A 27,183-nucleotide genomic window follows, 5' to 3' on the forward strand; every position below is an offset into this window, starting at 1 on the left:
ATGTATGACCTGATCTTCAGATTTCTTTTGGTCTCTGTAGATAATTTCTCTGTTCTGTAGCGGTTACCAATTATCTGCATATAAATGAATGCAAGAACCCATCAATGATATTCACTTCATCTGTGCTGTATATGTTTAAAACTGTAATGAAAACTGTAATTCATATACAACTCTTTTAGATTTTCAATTGCTGAAGATTTCAGAACATATAGCTATTGTATAGGTACATAATACAGGGTATTAACCGACACAGTAGGTCTCAACTACAAATCCCACAGTTCTTTGCCAAGACTTAACCAGATCATATGACCAGGGAGCCGAAGCAGGTGGTTGGATCATATGATGTTGTCAGGCGAAGCTGAGGAAGAGCAGGATCTCTGAATCACTGAATCACAGCCCACATCAATCCCTACATTCAAAGGTAAAACTGGAGGAATCCCTCCTTTTCACCCTGCGTTTTTCAGCCTGTAGTGACTGTTTTAATGCTCCAGCCTCACACCGAGGCAGGAGGAAGAGGGGAGGAGATTAGTAGGGAGGAGAGTAGAAACAAAGATGAGGGGGATGGGAGGCCATCAGAGATGCCTTTTCGTTGCTTTCTGCAGACAACAAGAGAGCAGATGTTTGTTGAAATCTTTCTGCTGTAAACATATTGTGCCTGTAGGCTAAGTGAGGAGCGTGTGCTTGTAACGTTGTATGGATGCCATATTCTTTGAGATGTTCAGAGAAAGGATGGATGTGTGATAGTTATACTCACTTTCTCTTTTAAGAGCTCTCTCTGATAAAAGCTATCTGTTGTGTCTGTGATCATGTCATCCCTGGATAGTTCCTGTTTCCTGCTCTTATTTTTATTATTCTTGCGAAAGTAGGTTTGGGAATTAACCGGTTGCTTTTTGGACAGTGTTTTAGCATTCAATTTCGTATCATTTAACAATGTTAAGGAGCCAGACAGCCCCTTTAATGGGCCTGTTTTTCAGGCTGGAACATGTTTTTATATTGTGTTTATACTTTAGACTTAAATATGAAAACACTGAAGGGCAGGCGCCCTGGAGATAGGTCACTTTGCTCAGTTTGCCATAGCAATTTAGCATGTCACATGTGTTTATGGGAGTAGATTAACTTTAGGTTTATGTTGCAAATAGATATATCTATCTTCTTCTTAAGTGTTTGATCTTTTAGGGTGGTATGACATGCCCAATATGAAGCTACACTCTATATCTGGCTAGCTTAGCTTAGCATGTAGACACACATAAAGAGTTAGAAACAGCAGATACACCTAAATGACAGAAATGGCTAATAGCTTTAGCAAATTTACTGGGCGAGCATCTCCTGGCTGGAATTTCACAACAGCATAATAAAAAGCCTGTTATTAAGAGGAATTTTGAATCTCTCTAAGAATCCATTAAAAATGGCAAAACCTGCTGGCACCATGGGACTTACATGCTGACAGCTGTGTGTGTAGTACACATGATGCCAGCTAAAGTATCATGTAGTACATTTGCTAACTCTTTCCTAGCAAAAGAGCAAAGACACATTAATCCAGCTAGTAATTTGAAATACTGTAGATGATAAAAGTCTCATATGTGTATCCCCAAAAAAAAGGAGATATTGAACATAAAGACTATTAGAGATCATTTTCTTGTCTTTTCACCATATGAATAGAATAGAATAGCCTTTATTGTCATTGTACAGAGTACAATGAAATTGGACTCCCTCGGTGCAAGATTCAATAATAAATATAAATGTAAAATATAAAAAGTACAATAAAACAATCGCAAGTACTCAAACAATAGTAAGTATGATATATACAGGATAGCAGCATTAATATAATAACAGTATGAATAGCAGCATAATATAATGGCAGTGACGGTATGGTATAGCTAAGCAGGTTCAATTGTTTTTGTGCTTATTTACTACGGTGATAGCTCTGGGAAAGAAGCTATCCCTGAATCTGTTTGTCCTGGTTTTATGTGACCTGTACCGTTGGCCTGACGGTAATAGTTCAAACAGTTGGTTGCTGGGGTGAGAGTAGTCCTTGATGATATTGCCAGCTCTGCTGAGGTACCGGGAGTTTGCAGTGACCTCCAGGCTGGGCAGAGAGCAGCCAGTGATCTTCTGGGCTGTGTTGATGCCCCTCTGCAGTACTTTCCTGTCTGCAGCTGAGCACCCTGCATACCATGATGTTATGCCGTACGTTAGGATGCTCTCTATGGTGGCTCTGTAAAATGTCACCAGCAGCCTCTCCTATATGGTAGGCTATATGGTAGGTCTAGATCATAGTTGTGTTATGGGTTCAGTGCTCTTATCATGGAGTTATATTTTGAGAAACTGACTTTCAGTTTTCTTTTTAGAGTTGCTGCTGTATAAGCTGCTGTAGAGCATGCATGGTCTAAAAAAAAAAAAGTAGCTGAGAAAACAATCTGCCCTCAAGGTTCTGGAACTTTTAATTATGTCACATAAGCCTTTGAGAATATGACAACGATGCACCACTGAACAATTGACATCCTGCTACACATCGTTGGGCTGACTCAGTCTCATCTACTGTCATCTACTCTCCCGTTTCTTCCTGTATTTTAATCTGTCTGCTATTTTTTAATGAAGTGATGAAGATGAAGAAAACTTGTTTTGGGATTTAGGCCCCTGTGTGGATTTCTGTTGTTCTTCCAATGGCTTGACAACACTTTTGGTAGTTAATGCATCAAAACAAATTATTACATTTAGTCTTTCTCTGAGTTGCTCGTGGAGGTGGAAGTATTTCAGTAAACTGAATGAGTTACCTATCCTGTCTCTCTTGAGTAAGTGAAAATAAACATAGATTATGCAGTTCCCTTTAGGGTTTATGCATTGTAATGGTTCTTGTTTTGGATTTTCGGTCTGAAACATTGCAGTTTAGTCCAGTCTCAGTCTCAGTGCTTTTCCAGCCTCATATCTAAAAGCAGTAGGTAGCAGTTTTCAGCTCTGATAAAACCTACTGTGCACCACCTGTCCAGCACCAAACACAAATTTGACACAGCTAGAGTCAAATGCAAAATGTGTGAAAAAAAACAGTCAGAAAAGACTGTGGTGTCCTCCACCTGTAAAACCATTCTTGTTTTGGGTGTTGTCTCATTGTTGCCCCTGTATTGAATCTGTTGTTAATTTAATCAAAGCAGCTTAAACTGGTAACACCCCCTCTGCTACTGAAGTGAGCAGACTGATATTTCTGAAGTTGAATTTACTTTTTTGTTTGTGTTCCTTCTGTAGTTCTTTACCCATAAAGTCCGAAAGTCTCAGTTTAGTTTTCTGATTACTTTTAGGATATAACTGGTTAGTTCTGTTTGTGTCCATTTACCCTTAACCCCCGATCCCCACCCCCCACCTTTTTCCTGTTCCATGACTGACTTGTTGTGTCATTGACTTACTTGTGTATCTCCTCGCCCTATGTTCCCTGTGCTTTTTGTATTTGCATTCCTAGTGATTTTTGGTATTTGGATTGCCTTGCATTGTTCTTTGATGATTTTGGATTTCTGGACAACATTTATCTCTGAACTATCAATATCAAAAGCTCACTTTAAGTTTCATGCCTGTCTCCTGTTCAAATTAATCTACTGTAAAATTCGGGCAGTGTAATATCATAATACAAGTAACTAAAGGTCAAGGTCACTATACTAGTTTGGAAGAATACTCTACTAGTCTAGAACAAATGTTCTGTTGGACTCAATAATTATGTGAGCTTGAGTTGAATTATATGCAAAATAAGCAAGGGGGTTAAAAATACCCAATGACTGCAGTAACTATCGCAATTCCTGTCAAAATGAATACAGTATATTGACTCATCTGATGTAAAGGATGAAATCTGAACTAAAACACACCCAGAAATTCAGCTGTGTCAGCATGACATGACAGCTTAAATCTCCATTTCATTTGTAATGTTTACATATGGCTCCTATTCAGAACTGCCATCTGCTGTGGTATCTGCACAAATACATGATCATGCCTTGACATAACAGTTACAGCCCCAGTGCGTAAATAATTAGCTGTTGTTTGTCATTGCGAGATTATCCCAACAGTGAAAGGGTAGATCTATTGTCCACTGGCTATCATGCAGGTAACAGTAAACAACTGTTTATTTATATTTTCCTCCATATTTACTGACAAGTTCTGCCAAAAAAAACAAACAAAAAAATGGACAGAATGGTTTGCTGACTAAAATCTGATGTATTTCTAAACAGAAAATCACTCTCTCTCCCCCACCAGCCTGAGCATTGGGTTATTCTGTGTTTTTTAATACATTTTTAATAGGTTTTAGGAAACAGCCTGTGACCATAGACTGTATATAAAACAAGGATCTAGTGACCCTGACATCAGCTTTTGGTTTTGTAATGTGCCGAAAAGACTGTTTGAATCAAAAGTTGGAGTACTAGTTATCAGCTAATGCTAGATAACTAGATTAAGAGTTTGCATCCAGTCTATGGGTACAATACAGAGACGACCATACCTGCTAGCCACAGACCTTTAAACATAACATTTTTACTTACCAAAACTCAAAAACTCAAGTAAACCCTGCTTGGAACATTTGTACTACATCATATTTTTCAGATATATGCACATTTTTCACATTTCTTTCATCTAAGAAATATTGTAAAATACAAAAAACAAACAAACCTCTACACCTTGGACCTTTTAGTACATTTTCATTTTCTCCCATGCAGTATTGTAACTCACTTTTCATGATTACCACTCAAGCCTCCTTGCACCTGAACTGGTTCAGAATGCAACAGTTATAATGTTTTAGCAAAAACTAGCAAGCAATAACCTATCCCCCTTGCTTATGGTACCCTTCACTGGGTTTCAGTGAAATTCAGAATTTACTTTGCAGTTTTATTAATCCCATAGCAAGCATTTCATGAGAGGCAGGAATGGTATTTCAGCAGTCTAATCCTTCTAATCACCTGACCACGGCCGTTTAACTGTAAGACACATTTTAATTCCAGAGGCGATCACACTTTTGAGGTTGTAGCTCCTAAACAGGTCATCACTTCATTCACTTTAATTAACTGCTAGAAAGTTGTTCTCATAGATTTACTTAAACATTTTTCTGTGGTTCACATTGTTGCTTGTATGTCAGTATGTATGTTTGAATGTATATAACAACATGTGCACATATATATGTACTGTATGTTGGATAAGGGATGAGTGCATTTCTTAAATGTCTTAATGTTCTTAGAGAATTCAGTGGCCTAAGACCTGCCTATATGGTCATGATATTGTGTGTTTTTTGACTCAAGAAGTGACAATAAGCTTAAATAAAATTCTGTCATCACAAGCTCTGGTACTTTAGGTATCTGATGAAAATCCCACTCTCTCACATCCATCTGGGAAAACATGGCACTCTGATGCTGGCAATGCTTCAGGTTGGGTGGAAGTTATGTGGGAGGAGATTGTGCAGGCTATGCTTGCTACGATCATAATCCAGGTCTGGATAAGTGATGCAAAACTAAGAGCTGAATTAAGTAACGAGGTGTATGTGGTAGAGCCTTTAAGACTTGTAAGATCCAGGTAGGATGTACTACAGATCAGACTGTTACTGCATATCCCAACACCCACAGTGCAATCTGTTTCTGGACCACCTCATCACTGCTGAACAGGAGTATGCTTTCAGTCCCCAGTCCTCAGTTACAGCAATATTCTAACCGTGTCATGTGTCCATAACAATTTGTCCCTTGCATTTTTTTCACAACAGTCATCCAGGTTTTATCCCCAGGGGGTCAGTTAATATTACTGGTACTATTTCACTTACACACAAGGATTAGTCTTTATTTGTTTCTTGTACTAAAGTAGTTTTTAGTGACTAAAATTATCTAGCAAGTAAAGGCAAGATTGAAAAGGAAGTGAAGAAAAGCCAAACAACAAGGTTCCAGCAAGATACAAACTAGTTTGTCTAAACTGCAACCAACACCTAATCTAGACTTTCTGGGTCTCTAAAAGGGTATTGGCTGGTGCATCACCCAAGTGTGACACCATAGGTGTAGTGGATAGATACAGAGGTGGTATCTCATAAATCAGCATTAAGAATGTCTGGTGTCTCTGTGATACAGATTATACCATGATAGTGTATTTCCACTGATACAACATGACAGCAGTCAATTTTCCACTGCAACATGGAGCATTTTTACTCAACATCAATTTTACAAGGAAATTACCAAAAAGGTTTTTGAATTGTGAAACTGAAAGAACATTTTTCGAGCTTACTGCAGCATAAGCTTATTTTGGACACACTGTACTTTTGTTAGTTATATAACCACAATCCCCAAAATGATGCTCTATAAAATGTAAATAAAAAATGATTCACAAATTTCACACACCCACATTTGTTTCACATTAGAACATAAAAGATGTATCACCTGTTTAAACTGAGACATTTTACTAGATGATAAAAAAAAAAATACAAATTTATTTTAAATTTGATGTCAGCAACATGTCTCAAAAAAGTTGGGTGGGGAAACAAAATGCTGGAAAATTAAAACAGCTCAACAAATATTGTATAAGTTATTAGGTTACCTGGCAACAGGTGAATAGCATGGTTGGTTATAAAAACTACATCTTAGAGAGGCAGAATTTTTAAAAAGTAAGTAAAGGCAGAGGTTCTAAAAAAAGTACATGATAGCATCAAAACAATACAGAGAATATGGAGAAATGGCCAATATTGACAGCCCCTGATCTTCAGTACTGCATTTTAAAAAAAGGCATGTCAGAAAGGATTCTGTCAACGAAAAAATTGCATAGGGTCAGGAACACCTGCAGAAATCTTGGTCATAGTTCACCATGCTATGCACAAATGCTTAACATTTAAGCTCTTTAAGGAATGAAGAAGCCATATGCAAACATGACCTGGAAATGCCACCATTGCCTCTGGGCCAAAGCTCATTTAAAACAGACTAAGGCAATGTGGAAAACTGTTGCGGGGTCACTTAAATCGAAATTTGAAATTCTATTTGGAAAACATGGGCGCCACATATTCTGGACTAAAGAGAAGAGGATATTTAATCATCACTTTTATCATCGTGCACCTCTGGTGATTTGGGGATACATCAGTGCCCATGGAACTGGCAGCTTGTACATGCGGAAAGGCACCAGCTGTACTGAAAGTTATACACCAGTTTTAGAGCAGCATATACTCACATTCAAATTGGGGAAGCTCATTGCTTATTTCAGCAGGAATGCTGAACCACACACTGCGTCTATTACAACAAAATGGCTTCATAGTACACACAATAGAAAGTTAATAATGTATTGAAAAATGTGACAAAGAACAGTCACGAGTGTTGAACTGCTGTATTTCTGTAGCAAAATTCTATTTCCAGTTCCCAGAAATTACAGACTGCTCTTAAAAGAAGAGGGGATGACACTGTCCTAAACATGGTACTGTTCCAACTGTTTTGCAATGTGTTGCTGCCATCAAATTCAAATTAATTTAATATTTTTCTTAAAATGCAACTTTCTCTCACATTAAATTTTTATGTTTTCTGTTGGGAATAAAATATTAGTTTTTTTAGTCCACTCAGACTTGCATGTTTCTTATGTACAACACTGTAAAGTTTAATTATAGCCAACAGGATGTAATCTCACCTTTACCCTTGTTGTAACACGGTGCATCATATTGGTATGCAAACATTTTCTTTCTGCGACTCAGAGAATGAGCATTGTAGCTCACCTAATAATGTAAGTAGCTGACTTGAATGCTAAATGGCAACAGAGACCCCTTGCTAAGGACAGGGTAGAAAAGGAAAGGAGGCCTTTTCTGGATTTAATTTGTGGATTCAGGGAGACAAGAGGCCCTGCCCTCAGAGATAACAAGGCCGGGCTCTGTGATGTGTGAATAATGGCTGGACAGAGGTTTAGAAATCATTAGAATAATCAGTCCTGATGTGGATGGAGATGGACCAATACAAAGGATGCCTAGTGATGGCTGATGTACTAATTAAAATGCTGCTGGTGCACTGTTCTCGTTTTCCACAACGCAGACATACTCTGTACCAACCTCTGCCTGGGAGTTTTGTTTTAATATGCTCCTGCTCATTGTTCCATCCTGATTTGCCTATTAAATTTTATTCATTCATTCATTAGAATTACATGTTTTTTCTTGTTCTCCGTTGTAGCGGAGCGCTGCTGGAGAGTTTTGATTGAGCAGCATTTTACCTTTTCTTTCAGTCGTACAGTTAATCTTTCAGCAGCATTTAAGCTGTAAGTCATTGCTGCTGTTGAGTATTCAGCATTTTTGAGGTTTTATTGCAGTCGGCTACTCATCTTGCTGTCTGCCAGATTGGAAACTCCATTGATCATATCAGATTTGTTAAGTAATTGATTGTTACTGGTTATTAACCTTCCAGAACTTTGGACCCACTTGCCAGCCACTGAGAACAGCCTGTAATCAGTCACAACTGGCAGCCGCTAATGAAATTAGTTCCTGGTTCTGCCTCACAACTTTGTTTGTTCCACAAAGTATTGGCAAGGGCATAGAGATGCCATGGTTTACTCTCCCCAGAGAATGAAGTGATAGAACAACAGAATGCAGATAATGAGCTGCTGCGTCATTGTTGTCACTTTGTAATTACTCATGTGTCTGACCAAAATATAGAGAACATTAAAAGTTATACTTTTTTAACTACCATCGACAGAGAGGATGAAGACATGGACATGATCACTGCACAAAAAACCAGCTTTACGGGCCATTATGGGCCATTCAGCATCCATCCATGCACCCAACTAACTTGCCTAGATTTGGCATTTTGTAATTCTATCATTGATAAAACAATGTCTTAAAACTTCAATACTTTAGAACAAGCGATAACTGTAAATATTGAAATCGTGGCCCTTGCCCTTTCTCGAATTGCACATTATACCTTACGTGTAAAGCTTCTCTTTGACCTGGGAGCTAGAAGGGTGAGCTTTCATGTTTGCTTCAGCATGCAACAGTTCCTGGAATTTGTCTGTACGTATTTATATAGTTAAAGCCAAGAAATCACTAGTGACCAAGGAATGTATGAAGTACATTCCAGGGGCCAGAAACAATTAAGCTAGGTGTCTTATATGCATTTATGTGTAAATGTGTTAGTGAAGCCTCTTTAATCCTCTAAAGCCTGACCTGTCGCTGGCATCAGACATTTTTCAATGGGGCGATCGTGGCTCAAGAGTTGGCAGTTTGTCTTGTAATTGGAAGGTTGCCGGTTCGAGCCCCGGCTCCGACAGTCTCGGTTGTTGTGTCCTTGGGCAAGACACTTCACCCGTTGCCTACTGGTGGTGGTCAGAGGGCCCGGTGGCGCCAGTGTCCGGCAGCCTCACCTCTGTCAGTGCGCCCCAGGGCAGCTGTTACTCCCGTAACTCCTGAACCATTTCTTCACTTGGAAAGAATTCCAACTTCTGAAAGCACTGAACTGTGCTTTCAGTGATATTAGGGTTATTATGGTAATCCCAGACACAAGAGAGAGTGACTGAGCATGATGGAGGTCTCCTCGCTGCATATGACCCTGATACTGTGGCTTCTCTGAAAAACAAAGCCTTAAATCAAAAGTGCTTAACTCCCTGGTATAACTCAAAAACATACGCCTTAAAGGAAATAACCCACAAACCTAAGGGGAAATTTTTACCTAAATAAAAATTTTACTATTAGTGGAAAAAAAAATTCATAACCCTCCCACAGAGTCATCATTTTTAAAGCTACTTTCAGTACCGATATTTATTTAGTCTCTAAAATAAACCGGATAGGGAACATCTTTTGGAAGAATTGTGTTGGACAATGGTGATTATTTTTCTGCTGGCATGTTGAATTTATCAGCTATCTGTACTTTTTTACCTCTTAACACCCACTATTTCAGCAACAACTAGTTTGTGTAGCGCTACAATGTTAATAATGACACAAGAAAAATAATTTTGAAATCTGTTCTGTCCTTTCCTTTTTATCAAAACATACCAAACACAACAACGAAGAAGACCGTTCGTTTAAAGCTTGCATTGTTAGCTTACTGTCAATTGATTATCAGCCTAAAAACTGGTTTCCGTAGCTGTTTTTGTAATTCTCATTTCAAAGCTCTTCTTTAAGTGCAATTTCCACCATTATGCTCACCTGTCTGTGTATTTCATCTGCTGTATTCTCCAGAACCAATTTCATTGCAATAATTGCAATAATAGATCATGTTTGCTTTCAACATTTTCCACAGATTAGTCTGAGCTTATCAGTAGGCAAAGCAGGCCCATTGTTTCCAAAAGCATGACCGCATGACTGATTGGCATTGTGTCGGGTGATGCCTCTCATCACCCGACACAATGAAACGAGATCATCATAACCAGAGAGTCAGCTTTTGTTGAGACTTGACCGAGTTGCATGTTATCACCTAGTTCCAACAATTTGACTACATGACATGTGAAATCTGGATGTTACAGAATATTAAAAGGGAAGTGATGGCCGTTATACAGTGGCCAGTATTACCAGAATGTGCTAGGCTGATAAAAGACTGCCTGATAGTGGGTTTGGAATGTCTTGCTGTGCATGTGGTGATTTCGGGCTTGAAAAGGGTTTTCATACTGGTGTCTGTTTGTGTTTGTAAGTGCTGAGGTCTGTTCCCCACAATTGGGATTGTGTAGCCATGGTGACGGCTGTGAGGGACTGTGAGAAAGCAATCTCCAGGAAGTCATAGCTGCAGGGTGAAGCATATGTAGCATGAGGATGGCACCAGAAGGACGCATCGTAGATGTCCAGTTGGCCATCTGTTGTGGTCCTGCAGACAGGGCCAGGAAGCTCTCCCCACACCCCCTCCCTTCCTCTGAAAACACACAGAAAGATTGACATTTTCAAATACCAGGGCCCGGGACAGCACTTGCTGCCCCGCGGGAGTTCCTCAGCACATCCCAGACACTGAGCTTCAGACACTCTCAGTGGGAGTTCCAGAAAACATCCTCAAGTGGAGTGATGACTCCATGTGGTGCATTTATTGGTGTGCAGAATGAGAGTGGAAGTGGCCACAGCATGGCTCACTCATCGGCCAAAGATCATTACTCTTCCTTATCGCTGGCCAAGTCCTTAGGCTTTTCCACTCTGCTCCAAACAGGGAAACCATTACCAGACCAAGTCACTGGAGGCCTGTCCTAAAGGAAGAAAGCTAGCATTACACTGCTGGTAGGATGTTGGTGTCACTTCTATAAGATCTAGTATACTATAAATAAATTACAAACACTGTGGAATTTCTTATGATATCAAACTAATCATTTAACAGCGTCATAAGTTATTATAGGTGATAAACTTAACAGTATATTTAATAGTAAGCCAAAACATATTTTCTTTTGTGTCATTGTTTTCTGTTTAACCCCCTTCCACCAATACACACACACGCACACATATACACACCTTGTTAAAACATCAATTAACTATGACTAATAATTTAAAAAATGGAATAAATACATGGAATTAATCGCGTGTTTTTGGAAAGCTGATTTCAAATTCACACCACATTCAGACCTGATTACTGCTACACTTGCTGAATTAAAAAAAAACAAAACACTTTACTTTGCCAAACAGGTTCTTTTAAAGTAGGCCAGAAATCTCAAAAAAGCAACACATCATGCTACGATCTAAAGAAACTCAACAACAGATGCGAAACAAAGTTACTGAAATCTGGTTTTGTAACCCTTTCCACACTGATATTTCTGAGGCTTTTGAGACTTCAGCAAGCCACAGTGAGAGCGACTGTCCACAAATGGAGAAAACCTGAAACAGCCTAACAAAATTGCTCCAAGACTACATCTGCGACTATATCAAACCCAGAACAGCATCTAAAGGACTGTTGGCTTCACTTGCCTCATTTAAGCTCAGCTTTCATGATTCAGCAATAATAAGAAAGAAACTGAACAAAATGCCAACTGTGGTCGTTCCAAGGTGAAAATAACTGCAGACCAAAAAGAGCACAAAGGTTCATCTCATGTTTAATAAAAACATCCCCAAAACTATAGGGAAAATATTTTCTTGACTGATCTGCCCAATATGTTATAAAAACAAAAACAAAAACAAAACACTACCACAAAACTACCACAACAGTCAATCATTGTGGTGGTAGGGCTGCTTTGCTGCTTCAGGACCTGGATGCTCTCTAGAAGAAAGTCCACAAGTAGAGTGTCTGGGCATTATTCGCCCAGACTTAAATCAGACCTTAAACAGGATTTTAATGCCCCCCAAAAACCCTTGAGTGTCATTGAAATAAAGCAGTTTTGCCAGTTATTACAAATGCTTTAGTGCAGTTCTTGCTGACAACAGTGGTACAAACAGTTATTAGGTGAAGGAGGCAATTACTTTCTCACACAGGGCCAGCTGGATTTAGGAAGCTTTTCCACCTTAACAAACGAAATAATCATCACAGTCAACACAGCATTTTGGATTAACTCTGATTAGCTTTGTGTAGCATTAAAAATGTTTGGCTAACCTGTGATATTTAACTATCATAAAATAAAGCAGGCATAACATCAGAACACTCACTGTGAAACAATTTGAACCATTTATTGCTTCAATAATATAAATGCAAAAAAAAGTAGAACAGTGAAAATGTATCACACTTTCCACATTTGCCTACTCTTCGCTAGACTTCTCTGTCCTTCTGTGTTTTGTCCACAATACTCTGCAGCATTGTGGGTGAGTCTGCAGCCCCTGAGCTCTCCTACTCAAGCCTGACACTCATTCAATTCAGCTGCTCTACTCTGGATTTCAGTTTTTACTTGCTTGGAATACTTCTCCGTTTGGGCTGTGCTCATCGACGGTTTTCGCAATGCTCTCCACTGCCAGCAACAGGTCTGGTTCTCCAGGTGTCATCCACTCTGGCCTGTTCTGTTCTAGCTCAATATCCCATAACTGACGTATTCAGGCCTACAGTAATTATTTTTCTCTTATCTAACTCATCTAATCTAGCAAGTTCCGGCTGATGATATAGCAGGCAATAAGCAACAATAAGTCACTAGGCAGTCAGTCATGATTGTTATTTTAAATGAATTTCCATGGAGTCAAAATGACCCCTGATGTTCTTCTAGGTATAAACAGCCTTTATTATTCTATTCAAAATTCCATGATGAATAGACTCTCAAAACTATCATTTGGTTTTGTTTTAACAGAGTTCCATGATTTTAACATGCCAAAAGAGTCAACATGACCAATTTGGCAGTTCTAGTGTTAATAAGCTCACACTTAGAGTAGTCAGTACTGCTGTGCAAAACTTTGTGATCGATCCAAAAACCAAGTAAACACAGAGCAAGTATTGCTGATAGCAATACTGATAGCAATACATTTATCCTATGAGGCCAGTTTATATAGAGGGAGCAATGTGACATGATATTTGACACAAATCATCATCAGTTTACAAATTCTGAACATAATTTAAGTCACCGTGAATTTTCTTATTTTGAAACTGGGTTTTTGGAGACCTGGAGTGTAAACGTGCCTGTGTCTAAAGCACTTTGAATCAGCTTCTGTTGTTTAAATCTGCTATAGGCTATAAATTAAATCATTTTCAATAAATATAATACATTTCAGACATGTTCAAGGTATATTTTGTCAGTGTGCTACATACTGAACTGAGATTCAATTCTATCTATCATAGTATCAATTTAATATCAATATCAGCATTGTTATAGATAGTATTGATATTTATCCATCATCCATTTCTATCAGCAAGTGTCGGCAGACAGCTGTGCTTTAGTGTCTGCTCTTTAACTTCCAGTTTGAACGTTGGCGGGTCAAAGCCACAGCAGTCTGAATGTATCAACTTGATGGGGTTTTTTTTCGTTGTGTTGTCCCTCACTGCAGCACATTATGAAAAAGCTGCCTAGCCCCAAGGAACTGTAAGAGAAGGGTTTGTGTATTTGATTTCACTCAGACAACTGAAGCCTCATTAACTATCAGAAGCTGTGCTTTATCTTATAATGCAGACTTTTTGGTTGAATATTGAGTTTGAAATTGATATGTGGCTGTTTACCAAGCAGCAAAAGTATAACTATAAGCAGTATAACATGAAAGGAAACATGTGATTTTTAACTTTATCACAGTGCAGCATGAATGTGCTCGGGTCTGTTGAAAGGGCTTTGTTGGCTTTGCTGATGAAATCATCCAAGCGTAGACTAAAAGACCTTTGTTTCATTTTGATTCTCTTCCCTTTTTTTGGTGGTGAGGTATGACGATAGTAACGTGACAGCTCACGTGCATGCAGTGGAAGAAAAACATGTTCATGACTTCACATCCTGTGTCTGATGTCCTTGTGCTTCTGTTGAACCAAAAAAGTGTCCCTCTGACATATGAGTTGTGTTATTATGCTTCAGCCTCAACTTTAATCCAATGCCCTGTGGTTATTTCCTTGTTTTCTTTCTTCTTCTTTTTTTCCAAGGACCATCATTCTAAAAATACAATCAGCTGAGATGGCTTTTGAAGAGCCTGACTTGAAATATTACTGTAGGTATGTGGGTGTATGTTACACAACCCTGAGGAAACATAATGGCTGCTTTTTTTCAAAGGTCAGATGAAAAGGAGGCTAGATAAAGTCTACCGCACGCTTGGCTGTCCTTTAAAGAAAGGCCACGGCCAGATTGGGAGTGAGAGTGAGAGAAGCTTAAGGAAAAGAGAACAGTTCTTAAGCACAGATTAGTAAGAGAAGTTTGTGGAATAATGAACAGTTTCCCCTTAGGACCATCACCTGCTCCACGTTACATTCGCATGCATGAGAGCCAGCAAAGTGCGGTCGAAAACTCTCATCCTGCTATTGACAATCCAATCAAATAAGTGCAGAGAGGACAACCTTTCTGGTCCTTTCAGACAAATGAAAGTAGTGTGACACTTTAGCCTTCTGACTCAAGGTCACCTTTCACTAAAGCAGTTTGGTCTCACTGCGACTAAAGTGTTATTGGTGCATGTCTGACTGAGCAATTTTTCCCCACTAATAAAGATTCAGCTGGTTCCTTTCAGACACCGAATAACCACTTAAAGTATCGATGATTTAACATCAAGCTTAATGGAACATTTCCATTTCAAGCAACTCAGGGCCCATATAAGGGTTCCTCCGAATCTGACTGGACCAAATTCTGACTTTGCTTGAACACAGTCATGGGAAAAGGTGCAGTTTGGGCCAGATGTGTCAGATAATGAATGGCGAAGCTCTGGGAATGATGTTTAGACACTTTGGAATTTCAGGAGCTGTCCAACAACTTTGGTAAATGGTAAATGGTAAATGGCCTGTATTTGTATAGCGCTTTTCTAGTCCCTAAGGACCCCAAAGCGCTTTACACAACCTGTCATCCACCCATTCACACACACATTCACAACTTTAGCAAACAGATTATTTGCCTTTACTGTAGTATCAAATGAAGGCAGGATGTGCACTGCTGTCTTACTGCTTTGCAGAAAGACTAAGAGGCAGATGTAATGCGTGACCTTTGCATTGCTCAAGTCTAAATAAGGACGTAATAAAGTTCAACCTGAGCTTTGTAGAACAGTTCAGTGTGACTGTAGAGTAGAAGTGAACCCAAATGAAACAGTTATCTCCTGTTGTTTCTAACTAATGCATGTCTTGTGTAAGTACAAATTCAGATCCTTTAATTCAGATATGTTTTAAGAGTATGCAACCTGTAAATCTTTACAGCTGAGGTCACTGATTAAGATACTGGTTTTAATTAAAATGTGATAATTTAATTGTAACAGCTTAATTTTTACAGGCTTTTACAATGGCTGTCAGGGAATGCTGTGTGGCAGGCAGGAGTAGGACCCAAGATGCAGGCACAGACTCGAGGGATGAACTCAAAAAACTCAGCTTTATTTGCTGACAGGGGAAAAGCATACAAAACTAAACTGGGAAATATAAACTTACACTTGACGGAGAGGCACACGAGGAAACACACAGCTTGCGGGACGACGCGACACTGACTCAGAGAAACACAGGGTTTTTAAATACACTGGGAAGCAACGAGGGGAATGAGACACAGAAGGCGAGCACAGCTGGGGGAAATCAGAACTGACGAGACAAGGAAGCGTAAACTGAACACACTGAGATAAGACAGAGACCTTCAAAGTAAAACAGGAAACACATAACACAGATTGAACAAAACAGAAAACAAAAGCAGGACACAGGAAACACCAGAGCCCAAGAAAGTAGCCCAAACACAGTCCAGTTCAGTTGGCCGACCACACGGAAGGCAGTGGCGGCGACGTGGAAACTGTTCCGAAAAAGTTCAGGGGGCCGGGCAGGCGGGAGGCACCGGCAGCGACAGAGCAGGTCAGGAGGCCGGCTGGGCGGAGGCACTGGCAGCGACGTAGTCCATGACGGCAATGACGTCCAGTCATTGGCCTGGAAAGTGGCCGGACAGGACGTGCAGGACGAGCAGGCCGGACAGGACGTGCAGGACCAGACGGCACGGAGACCTCAGGCGCAGACGAAGCTAGATGGAGTGAGGCAGGACCAGACGACGCTGAAGGCGAAGACTCGGAGGCGAAGACTCAGAGGCTGGACCAGACGAGCGCGAAGACTCGGAGGCTGGACCAGACCAGGGTGGCCGCAGGTGGTGGGGCTGCAGGCGACGGCGTGGGAGCCGCAGGTGGTGGGGCTCCAGGCGATGGCGTGGGAGCCGCAGGTGGTGGCGCTGACGGCGAGGCAGATTGCTGGACGGGCCACTCGGACCCTCCAGCGGAGGCAGGAGGCTGGACGGGCCCCTCGGACCCTCCAGCGAGAACAGGCGGCTGAGCAGCTAAGTGAGCTTGTGGCTGAGCAGCTGATGCAAAAAATATAGCCCCAGAATAAATAGTCCCATGGCCCGAAGAAGTGTCCCTCGGGGTGTCCTGTGGGAGGTGTTGCGGGAATATGGGGTGTCTGGCCCATTGCTACGGGCCATTCGATCCCTATACAACCGTCGCAAGAGCTTGGTTCGCATTGCCGGCAATAAGTCGGACTCGTTCCCGGTGGGTGATGGGCTCCGCCAGGGCTGCCCTTTGTCTCCGGTTCTGTTCATAATTTTTATGGACAGGATTTCTAGGCGCAGCCAAGTGGCGGAGGGCTTTCGCTTTGGTGGCCTCAGAATCTCATCTCTGATTTTTGCAGATGATGTGGTTCTGTTGGCTTCATCGGGTGAGGGCCTCCAGCTCGCACTGGAGCGGTTCGCAGCTGAGTGTGAAGCAGCGGGAATGAGGATCAGCACCTCCAAATCTGAGGCCATGGTTCTCAGCCGGAAAAGGGTGGAGTGCCCACTCCGGGTCGGGGATGAGTTCCTGCCCCAAGTGGAGGAGTTCAAGTAGCTGTGGGTAGTGACCGAAAGAACGAGATCACGGATACAAGCGGCAGAAATGAGCTTCCTCCGAAGGGTGGCTGGCCTCTCCCTTAGAGATAGGGTGAGAAGTTCGGCCATCCGGGAGGGGCTCAGAGTAGAGCAGCTGCTGCTCCACATCGAAAGGAGCCAGCTGAGGTGGTTCGGGCATCTGACAAGGATGCCCCCTGGGCGCCTCCTGGGTGAGGTGTTCCAGGCATGTCCCACCGGGAGGAGGCCCCGGGGCAGACCCAGGACACGCTGGAGAGATTATATCTCTCGGCTGGCCTGGGAACGCCTTGGTATTCCCCCGGACAAGCTGGAGGAGGTGGCTGGGGAGAGGGAGGTCTGGGCCTCTTTGCTTAGGCTGCTGCCCCCGCGACCCGGCCCCGGACAAAGCGGATGAAAATGGATGGATGGATGGCCCGAAGAAAGAGAAAAAGTGTCCAATTCGCTCACCACAGCCGGCTGTTTTGACATCCCGGGATCCGGCTGCGGGGTGACATGACTTCCTCCTCGGTGATGGCTCCAATGGGCCGGGCAACTCCAAGTCCGGCGGGCTGGGCAGCACATCTTTCTCCGAGTTGGGTAGGTGAGCGGTAGCAACAGGGGGATGCAGATGAAGCTCATTAAGGAAAAACTCCTGTATGAGTGGGTGAAGTGAGTCCCAAAGCCAGTGGAGACCAGAAACCAGTCGCTGTAGCCGGTTCGCTACAGCACGCTGAATTTCCTCCCCTGGATGATTCAGCCACAGGTCACATAATTTATCCACTGAATAAATTATATCCTCCCTGAGCTCATCAGACGGGGCAAGTGCTGTTGGGTCCATGTACTGGTCGCGTCGTTCTGTCGGGGAATGCTGTGTGGCAGGCAGGAGTAGGACCCAAGATGCAGGTACTCAGACTCGAGGGATGAACTCAAAAAACTCAGCTTTATTTGCTGACAGTGGAAAAGCATACAAAACTAACAATGGCTTGTACAATCTCACCACAATGTGCATGTGGGACCACTGGGAGATATCCTACAGTTTTTGGCACTGGGACAGCAGATTCTCTGGGTACTGTGGATTGCAGGGCATGTATGGATTGGGATTGTTCCAAAACATCCACTATGTGCTTGATTGGATTATGACATGTGGAATTTGGAGGCCAATGCAACTATGTGGCATTTTTGACCAATTTTGTGGTATGCTTAGAAAGGCTTCTTCTGTGGGGAGTGGCACTGGAGTCTTAGCCTATAAAATCATTCATGTCATTCCTGTGCTTTCCAATTCATCTATTACTGGTTTTAATATTGATTTGTGTATGGTATGTAAATAAACTTTGGACATAAAGTAGAAGAAAATTAATAAAGAAATCTTTAGGAACAATGCATCCAAATGCAGAAAACTAACAGTTCTTTGCTTAGCTACAGCGGAGGGACAGGCTGAAAATGAGTATAGGACAGGTAGTAAATAGGAAAAGTCAAATACCTAGCTCTTGCTGTGCGTTCAGCTACAATTATTAAACAAAAACTATTACTGTTGGAACTGAAGAAGTACATTATATTCAGCAGAAGAAAGAAAGAAACTTCTTGTGAAACGGCATCAAAATCTAGAAAGTAGGAGGGTATCGAGATCAAGCTGTCATGACCACACAGTGATTGTGAATCGTTTGTGTGAGACTGATGGTTACACTAATGCTTATATACCCATGATTGGTCATTACCATATTATTGTTCATTTTTCTTGAGTCAATGTTTTTTTTTGCTTTTGGTTACGTATTTACTAATATGACATTCCCTCTCTTTTTAAACTAGTTAATTTTATTAGCTTATTCATTTATGAGTTGATCAGGTATGACATTACCAGTGTCAGAAAGGTGCACTGTCATGCTATGCAGATGGCATTTGCTCTTTCCCCATCTTTTCCTGAGGTTATTTATTTTTCATTACCTTTTCACTTACCATGAGTGAAAGATTCAGACATTTCCCCTTCACACACAGGAAAAAGACTGTTATATAAGATAATAAAAATATACATTTTAAAGAACCCAGAAAGTCAAATTTTTATAATTTACTCTTTCAACAACCTCTATGCCTGTCATCATAACACTCTCAGACAAATTGAATATTGTATTTTTTTATCTGTTGGAAAAAGGGAGGAAATCTGCTCTGAATAAAAACCTGTTTTGTTTTGGGGCGGGGGGGGAGTCACAGTATAAAATAAAATAAAAACTTAATCAATCATTTCCTAGTGGGTGGTTTAAATGCTGCCAGGTTTTCAGCCTGAGCTTTGTAAGCTGATTTATCATGTATGTGTAGGGGCGATCAGCCCTGCTATGTAGGGGTGTGGGAAGGCACAAGTTCCCTTGAACGACTGTGAGGTCATAGGATCCGAGACTGTGACCCCCCTAGTGCAAATGACCCTGGTACCTAAAACTGTAAAAATGTTTTCACCTGTCTGGCTGCTAAAGGTATGGAAGATGGGCTCCATACCTTTAACAGCCAGAAGATATGGCGGGTTGAGGGATACGGTGGCTGCCTGGACAACAGTGTAGGACAACAGTGTAGAACAACAGTGTAGGACAATTCCCCTCTGATTTTCTGTACCAAACCAGGCAGGATGCCTCTTACTCCAGAACAACTTGGGTTAAACATAAATTTGAAACAGTCACTTCCATAGAACATAACACTTGAATTTGTTCAGCATGGATTTGGTGAAAAAGAACTCTGACATCAAGAGTGGTGCCATAACATATGGAAAGCCAGGAGCTTTTACAGGGTGTCAAGTAAGCACAACAACTGTGGCCTCACCTGTCTAAAGAGCATTGTTTCAACAGCCTCCTGGCAACCTTTCCAAACAAGATTCCTGTCTCAGGCATCCAATCATTGCAGTCTTGACTATTTAGAAAGAAGGCAACTGGACTTGGTTAATCATGAAGATGTTTTGCTTCTCATCCAAGAACCTTTTTCAGTTCTAAAACAACTGGTAGAGAGTCTCGGGTATTTGATCCACAGTGGGGGTTGCCAAACACAAGCTAAACAACATAGTTTATGTTGTACAGTGAAGTAGGGCATGCCCAGACTTTTAGACAGAAGACATAAAGAACCACTCCACAATCACATGGCACAACATACGGCAAGGAAGAAATGACTTTTTTCCAAGAATGCCAATGTTCACATTTCAGCCAGAGAAGACAGATGGTTTGACAAAGAGGAGAACGCCCTCTGTGAATGGCCATTGTTGAACAGAGGCGTTGGCTTACACCACTGTCTATCAGCTCTTTACAGTTCAGTCTTGAGATCCTTTACCAGGTGTTTTAACCCATATTCACACCTTACTATTACTACTTTATTATCTAAGCCACTATTTCAGGGTGTTGCTAAGCTTCAGACTTTGCTGGATTGTTAACTGACTAACAGTTAGTGTGGGGAGAATCATTCTATGAGAGTGGCGAGCAAACTGTGTCTGAAAAGAGGATTTCTAGGACAAAACAATTAAGGAGAATTACGAAAATTGGGAAATGGGATGATCACTTAATTGACTTTGTGTTGAACTGCTGTTGCACTGCTGTTGCGCTGCTTCACCGTAAATAAGTTCACTCTCACATTTAAAAATAAGAGTTCGCCTGAGTTCTGCTTTTGCCAAGTGGCACCATTACACAGGGTTTTACAAAAGTTTCACACTAGTAATGCCCTAAGCCTTTTTTTTTCACACCTTGGCTCATGTGACAAATCAAAAAAATTATCGATGACCCTTACAACCACCTCAAGCCGGACAGGCCCCGTATTAGAAGTTAAATACCTGGGACTCTCCCGTTGTTTTAGAACAGCGAAGGAGTCTTTTGGATGAGAGGTGAAATGTTTTCATAAAACTAGGAAAGTCCAAGTTTTGTCTTTTTAAGCACCAAAGAATTTCCTAATAAGACTTGTTCAGTCTTTTTCTGATGGTACTGTCATTAGCTTTAACTAACATTTAACATGCTATTTGACGCTGTATGAGATGTAGTGTATGGACATAGCACATGGCATCAATGACACACAGTATAGCCTGTGTGTTGCCCACATGTGAACTTGTGTACATCTGTGGGTCAATCCATCCAGCATATTGTCAGAGGGGTTCTTAGTGCATGCTGTGAAAGCAGAGGTTTATGAAAAAATCTTTAATAGTAAAATGTTGTACAGTGTGTCAAATGTGGAAACGTATTCGCTGTCGTTTAGTTTATATAATCTTTCAATGGAAAATCTAAAATAAGCTAAAAGTTTGGCATTTGAGTGTGTGTGTGTGTGTGTGTGCGTGTGTGTGTGCGTGTATTACATGTAATTAGATAATATATTTAAAACTTTAATTACAATGTTAACTTTGAATTAAGTTTAGCTGACTAAATTGAATTTTAGTGAACTCATTAAATTATTTCAAAACATCATTGTTTATATGCCAGTGTATATTGTATTAAGTGAGAACATTTCCCAGAAATTCTTTCCTTTATCATATGAGAAAAAATACATGATGTTTTGCACATCTTGTGTCACAGGAGTCAGATGCTCTTCTAATCAATGCAAACCATGATGAAGCCTGCTCCTGCAGAGCTAAACCGTGCTCAAACCAATGTGGAACACTATTAAGGGACTGACAGTGATTTACAGTGCTGTTAAAAAAATAATTACTATTAATACTGTTTTTCTTTAAAGTTAATTGAATTCAATTTATAACATTTACAAATGTACACACAAGAGTTTGTATCGTAATATAAGGTAGAAGCAATTATGCAGTTAGACTTCACACAAAACCTAAAGTGGGTTGAAAACTGTGTAGTAGGTCAACACCGAAGCCACTTTTAGCATGATGTATATATACACGTGTTTAGGTTTAACTGAAAGGATCCTTAACCATCCTAGGATTAGGGCTGAATCAGCATGAAAAACACAAAAAACAAACAAACATTTGAACAAAAAAATCCCGCCAGAAACTAGAAAGAAAGAAAAATATAGTCTGATCTCCATCTGAGTCACACTGATAGATATGCAGTCTGACCAAACCAACTCTCTGGGAAACTTAGTCATTGTGAATGAATCTGTGTTAAGTACTGTAAGTTGTAGAAGTTCATTTAGTAGCAATAATCTCTTAGTCATGTCCTGTTGTTGCCTATGACACTGGAACAAAAGAACCACTAGAAGTTCCTTTTATCAATATTTCATAAATAATTTGATTGAAAAGCTATCTTCATGCTTTAACAGATTAGATTAAGGTTAGGGAGGCTGCATGAAGATAGTGGTTGTTTGGGTTTGGTTTTGTTAGGATGCCTGGGTCGTTGACCCAGGGTATTTGAGTTTATTATATTATTTATACTTTTTAGTCTTTGGTTTCTTTGAGTTCTGTCTTATGGTTTATGTCTCTGTCTTCTTTAGTTGCTCTGTCTCCCCTATCACCTGTATCCCCTTGTCTAGTTCGCGTCTCTGTGTATCCTTAGTTCCTATATCCCCGTGTTCAGTCAGTGTTTGTGTCTGCCTTGGTCCCACGTCTCTGTTCCCTCTGTAGTGCCTGCATGTGAGTCTGTGTTATGTGTTTCCTGTTTTACTTTGAAGGTCTCTGTCTTATCTCAGTGTGTTCAGTTTACGCTTCTTTGGTCTCGTCAGTTCTGATTTGTCCCAGCTGTGTTTTCCTCTTGTTACTCATTCCCTGATTGCTCCTTCTGTGTATTTAAGCCCTGTGTTTCTCTGTGTCCGTGTCGCGATCTACCATTTTCCTAGCTGTGTGTTCTGTCATTCCTCCAGTTTAAGTTTGTTTTGAGTTTTTTCAGTTATGTTATATTTTGAGTACCAAATTAAAGCCTTTTTGAGTTCACGACTGTCTCCGGAGTAGTGATGGTGAGATGAAGCCTCATGATGAACTGAAGCTTTCCATCAAATTGGTCGACTCATGGTTCGAAGCATTGTGATGATTCATTTGCTCTACTGCGCCATCAAGTGGACAATTCAAGTGAAGCGGGCTCTTTGATTATAATGATGTGTAAACCTTATGTACATCTGGATAATGACACAAACTAGTGTTTGGTGCTTCACTTTTTAATAAACTAAAAGACAGAAATCAGATTATAGGATGTGTAGTGTTGTTTATTTATATTTTGGTGTTTATCATTTGTGATATTTATTACTGTGTGCATACTTTATTAGGAGAGACAAAATTTAAAAAAAAAACATCTCTTCCTTGCTGGTTCCATCGAAGAAGAAATGCACAAGTAACTATGTAGCACGTACGTAATCCAATTCCACAACACGGTGTGATGGGGAATCAGCTGTTTTCCTGCCCATGTTATTTCGAATCTGGCGCGAACCGATGAACCAGTCCCTGAATCAGTCACGTGGTACGGACTGCCCGCGAGGCCTCGAACGTCACTGCATACGTAATCAAAGCAAGCCTCGATACGCGCTTCAGAAAAACGCCCCCGCGATTACCCGACGCACGATTCGAAGCTTCGACACACAGGACACATCACTACTCCGGAGTCTGCACCTTGGGTCCTATTCCTGTCTGCACACAGCCACACCTAACAGAAGATCGCGACCAGAACATGGACCCAGCAGACTCCGTGTGGTATCGGCGACCCGCAGTTTCTGCCTTCCTCAAGGAGAGCGTGAGGCAGGAGTCTAGGCATGCCCAGGAGCTCCAGTCACCCTTCTATGGGTCACGTTTGGCTTTGGGAGGGCCCCACAGCCTCCAAACTGCCAGCTCCTCGGGCGATCAGGTTGAGCACGTGCTCATTTTCTCCAGTCGCTACACCTCCGCCTTCACCCCTGGATTACCAGTCCGACAAGAGGGTTAAGCGGCGGAGGAAGAAAGATTACGTGACGCCAGACGTTAGACTCACTCCACTGCAGTCCTTTGCTCTGTTTTTGGGACTGCAGCGTTCTGAGCTTCATAAACTCTCTGATTCCTCATCGCAGCCCGGTCCGTTGGAGGATTTACAGCCCAGTTTGCCACCCCCCACTTCCCGGAGGAGGCGACGCTCACACCGTCACCACTCTTTTTCTGCGGAGCAACTCCCGGTGGTGAGTTATGATCGCTTTCGTTCCTCTGAGCTGGAAAAGAACAATCACATGAACACTGCTAAGACTGAGACTATTAAGACTGTTAGACGTGGTGGTGGGAGGAAGCTAAAAAACATTTTAGAGAAGTCTGTGTTTGCTGAGCCTGCTCCTTCGCACCATTGTGTTCCTGCTCCCAGGGCAGCTCGGGCCCAGCATTCCCCTGCACCTGTTTCAGTGCTTCAGGTGAGGGAGGCTGAGGTCCAGCTGGTCCCTGCTCTGGTGTCCAGGCCGGCTGAGCCTCTGCCTGTCGCTGCACCCGTACCAGCTCCTCGGGTGGGGACAGCAGCTGCCCAGCCATTGACAGTGCCTGTCCCGGCTCCCAGGGTGAGGATGACCGGGAACCAGTTCGCTCCGGCACCCATTCCTTCTCCTCGGGTGGGAGTGGCTGGTGTTTGGCAGGTACCTGCACCTGTTTCTGACCTCGCTGGAGGCTCAGGTGAGCCCGTCCAGCAGTTTTCTTCAGGTTCTGGAGGCTCAGGGGAACTAGCTCAGCTTACTGCTAATCCACCGACTTACCCACCATTACTACCATCTTTACAACAGTCGATACATATTAAACTTCTCTCCATAGCTCAGACTTTAGCTCACCTATCAGCTCAGTCACCTGCTCAGTTCTCACCTCAGTCATTTACTCCACCGCCTGTTCCTGCTGGAGGGTCCGAGGGGCCCGTTCAGCCACCTGTCTCCGCTGGAGGGTCCGAGGGGCCCGTTCAGCCACCTGTCTCCACTGGAGGATCCGAGGGGCCCGTTCAGCTACCCGTTTCTGCTGGAGGGTCCGAGGAACCGCTTCAGCCGTCTCTTCCTGCTGGAGGATCCGAGGGGCCAGTTCAGCTTTCTGTCTCCGCTGGAGGGTCCGAGGGGCCCGTTCAGCCACCTGTCTCCGCTGGAGGGTCCGAGGGGCCCGTTCAGCCACCTGTCTCCGCTGGAGGGTCTGAGGGGCCCGTTCAGCCTCTTGCCTCGTCAGCTGGGGGTCCGGGAGGACCCAGCCAGCACGTCCCAGTGTCTGCTGATGGTTCTGGTGAGGCCATTCAGCCACCACCGGCTCCACCGCCTGGTCCGGCCTCAGCCTCTGCAGCTCCGCCTGGTCCGGCCTCCGAGTGTTCAGCTTCGTCTGCTCCTGAGGTCTCCATGCTGTCTGTTCCTGCTCATCCTGTCCGGCATGCTCGTCCTGCACGTCCTGTCCGGCCTGCACATCCTGTCCGACATGCTCGTCCTGCACGTCCTGTCCGGCCGATGACTGGACGTCGTTGCCATCATGGACAGCTCTCTGAACTACGCCGCCGTCATGGACGGCCCCCTGACCTGCTCCGCCGCCGGTGCCTCCCGCCCGGCCGGCCTCCTGACCTGCTCCGTCGCCGCTGGTGCCTTCCGCCTGGCCGGCCTCCTGACCTGTTTTCTGGGCTCTTGGACCATCAGCCTCCGGGCCGCCCCCCTGACCTGCCCGGGTTTGGACTGTTGTGCCGTCAGCCTCCGGGCCGGCTCCCTGAACTTTTTCGAGACTGTTGCCTGGGCCTCTGCGCCTTTCATGGGCTCTTTTGTTTGTTTGCTTTTGGACTATGCCTGGGCCTTAGTGCTGTTGTTTTGGACTTTGTTCCTGTGTTTTGTTATGTTGCTTTCTGGGCTCCATTGTTTGCGGGGTTTTTTTGTTTCTGGCTCCTTGTTTGGTTTTGTTTCGAGCCCTCCATCCTGTTTCCCCCGCCGCCTGCCCTGGTTGGGTTTTTTTGTTTTGGTGTTTTGGTTTGGCTTAAGGGGGGGGGGGGGGGGGGGGTACTGTTAGGATGCCTGGGTCGTTGACCCAGGGTATTTGAGTTTATTATATTATTTATACTTTTTAGTCTTTGGTTTCTTTGAGTTCTGTCTTATGGTTTATGTCTCTGTCTTCTCTAGTTGCTCTGTCTCCCCTGTCAGCTGTATCCCCTTGTCTAGTTTGCGTCTCTGTGTATCCTTAGTTCCTATATCCCCGTTTCAGTCAGTGTTTGTGTCTGCCTTGGTCCCACGTCTCTGTTCCCTCTGTAGTGTCTGCATGTGAGTCTGTGTTATGTGTTTCCTGTTTTACTTTGAAGGTCTCTGTCTTATCTCAGTGTGTTCAGGTTACGCTTCTTTGGTCTCGTCAGTTCTGATTTGTCCCAGCTGTGTTTTCCTCTTGTTACTCATTCCCTGATTGCTCCCTCTGTGTATTTAAGCCCAGTGTTTCTCTGTGTCCGTGTCGCGATCTACTGTTTTCCTAGCTGTGTGTTCTGTCATTCCTCCAGTTTAAGTTTGTTTTGAGTTTTTTCAGTTATGTTATATTTTGAGTACCAAATTAAAGCCTTTTTGAGTTCACGACTGTCTCCGGAGTCTGCACCTTGGGTCCTATTCCTGTCTGCACACAGCCACACCTAACAGGTTTAGGGCGATGAACTGCTTTTCAATTTTGCAGTTAATCTAATGTCCATCACTGGTCCCCAGGTCTATTGATTTCCCATTGCAGAGTTGCGAGCTTCTCCATGATTTTATCCATATTGTGTTCATTAAGTACAGTCTAAGTACTTGTGGCTCTACCCACTGCTTCAATCAGTCTGGCCAGCCTTGTGGTATTTTGAGCAGCTTTAACTGCTTTCATTAGTTGTCGTTAAGCCAGGGCAGTGCCAGCTCAGATCAGCAGGAACCCTGTTATCATCGTTCCGAATAGGTAGATGTCTTCAATGTCCTCCATTGAGAGTGTTGCCAGGCACACGATACACCGCTTCTCCCAGCCGTCCATCGTGTTTCCAGTAACAAACGTTCCCGCAGGACAATCAGGCTCCCCTTAGCCTAGGCTTCTCATCAAGAAGAGCGTGTCAATTG

General features: G+C 42.6%; 1 protein-coding gene across 11 annotated transcripts in view; it reads left to right on the forward strand.

Annotated features, from left to right (window-relative positions):
* The first annotated feature begins 324 nt into the window (after positions 1–324).
* Positions 325–27,183, forward strand: part of tsnare1 (T-SNARE Domain Containing 1) — a 292,734-nt gene continuing 265,875 nt past the window's right edge. For all 11 annotated transcript variants that reach the window (XR_014279539.1, XR_014279540.1, XM_082551056.1 and 8 more), the window contains exon 1: positions 325–421. The gene's annotated coding sequence lies outside the window, so the exon portion shown is untranslated. The remainder of the gene's footprint in view (positions 422–27,183) is intronic.

This window comes from Aulonocara stuartgranti (genome assembly GCF_965226115.1).
Source record: "Aulonocara stuartgranti genome assembly, chromosome: 11".
In the NCBI taxonomy this organism is placed as follows: domain Eukaryota; kingdom Metazoa; phylum Chordata; class Actinopteri; order Cichliformes; family Cichlidae; genus Aulonocara; species Aulonocara stuartgranti.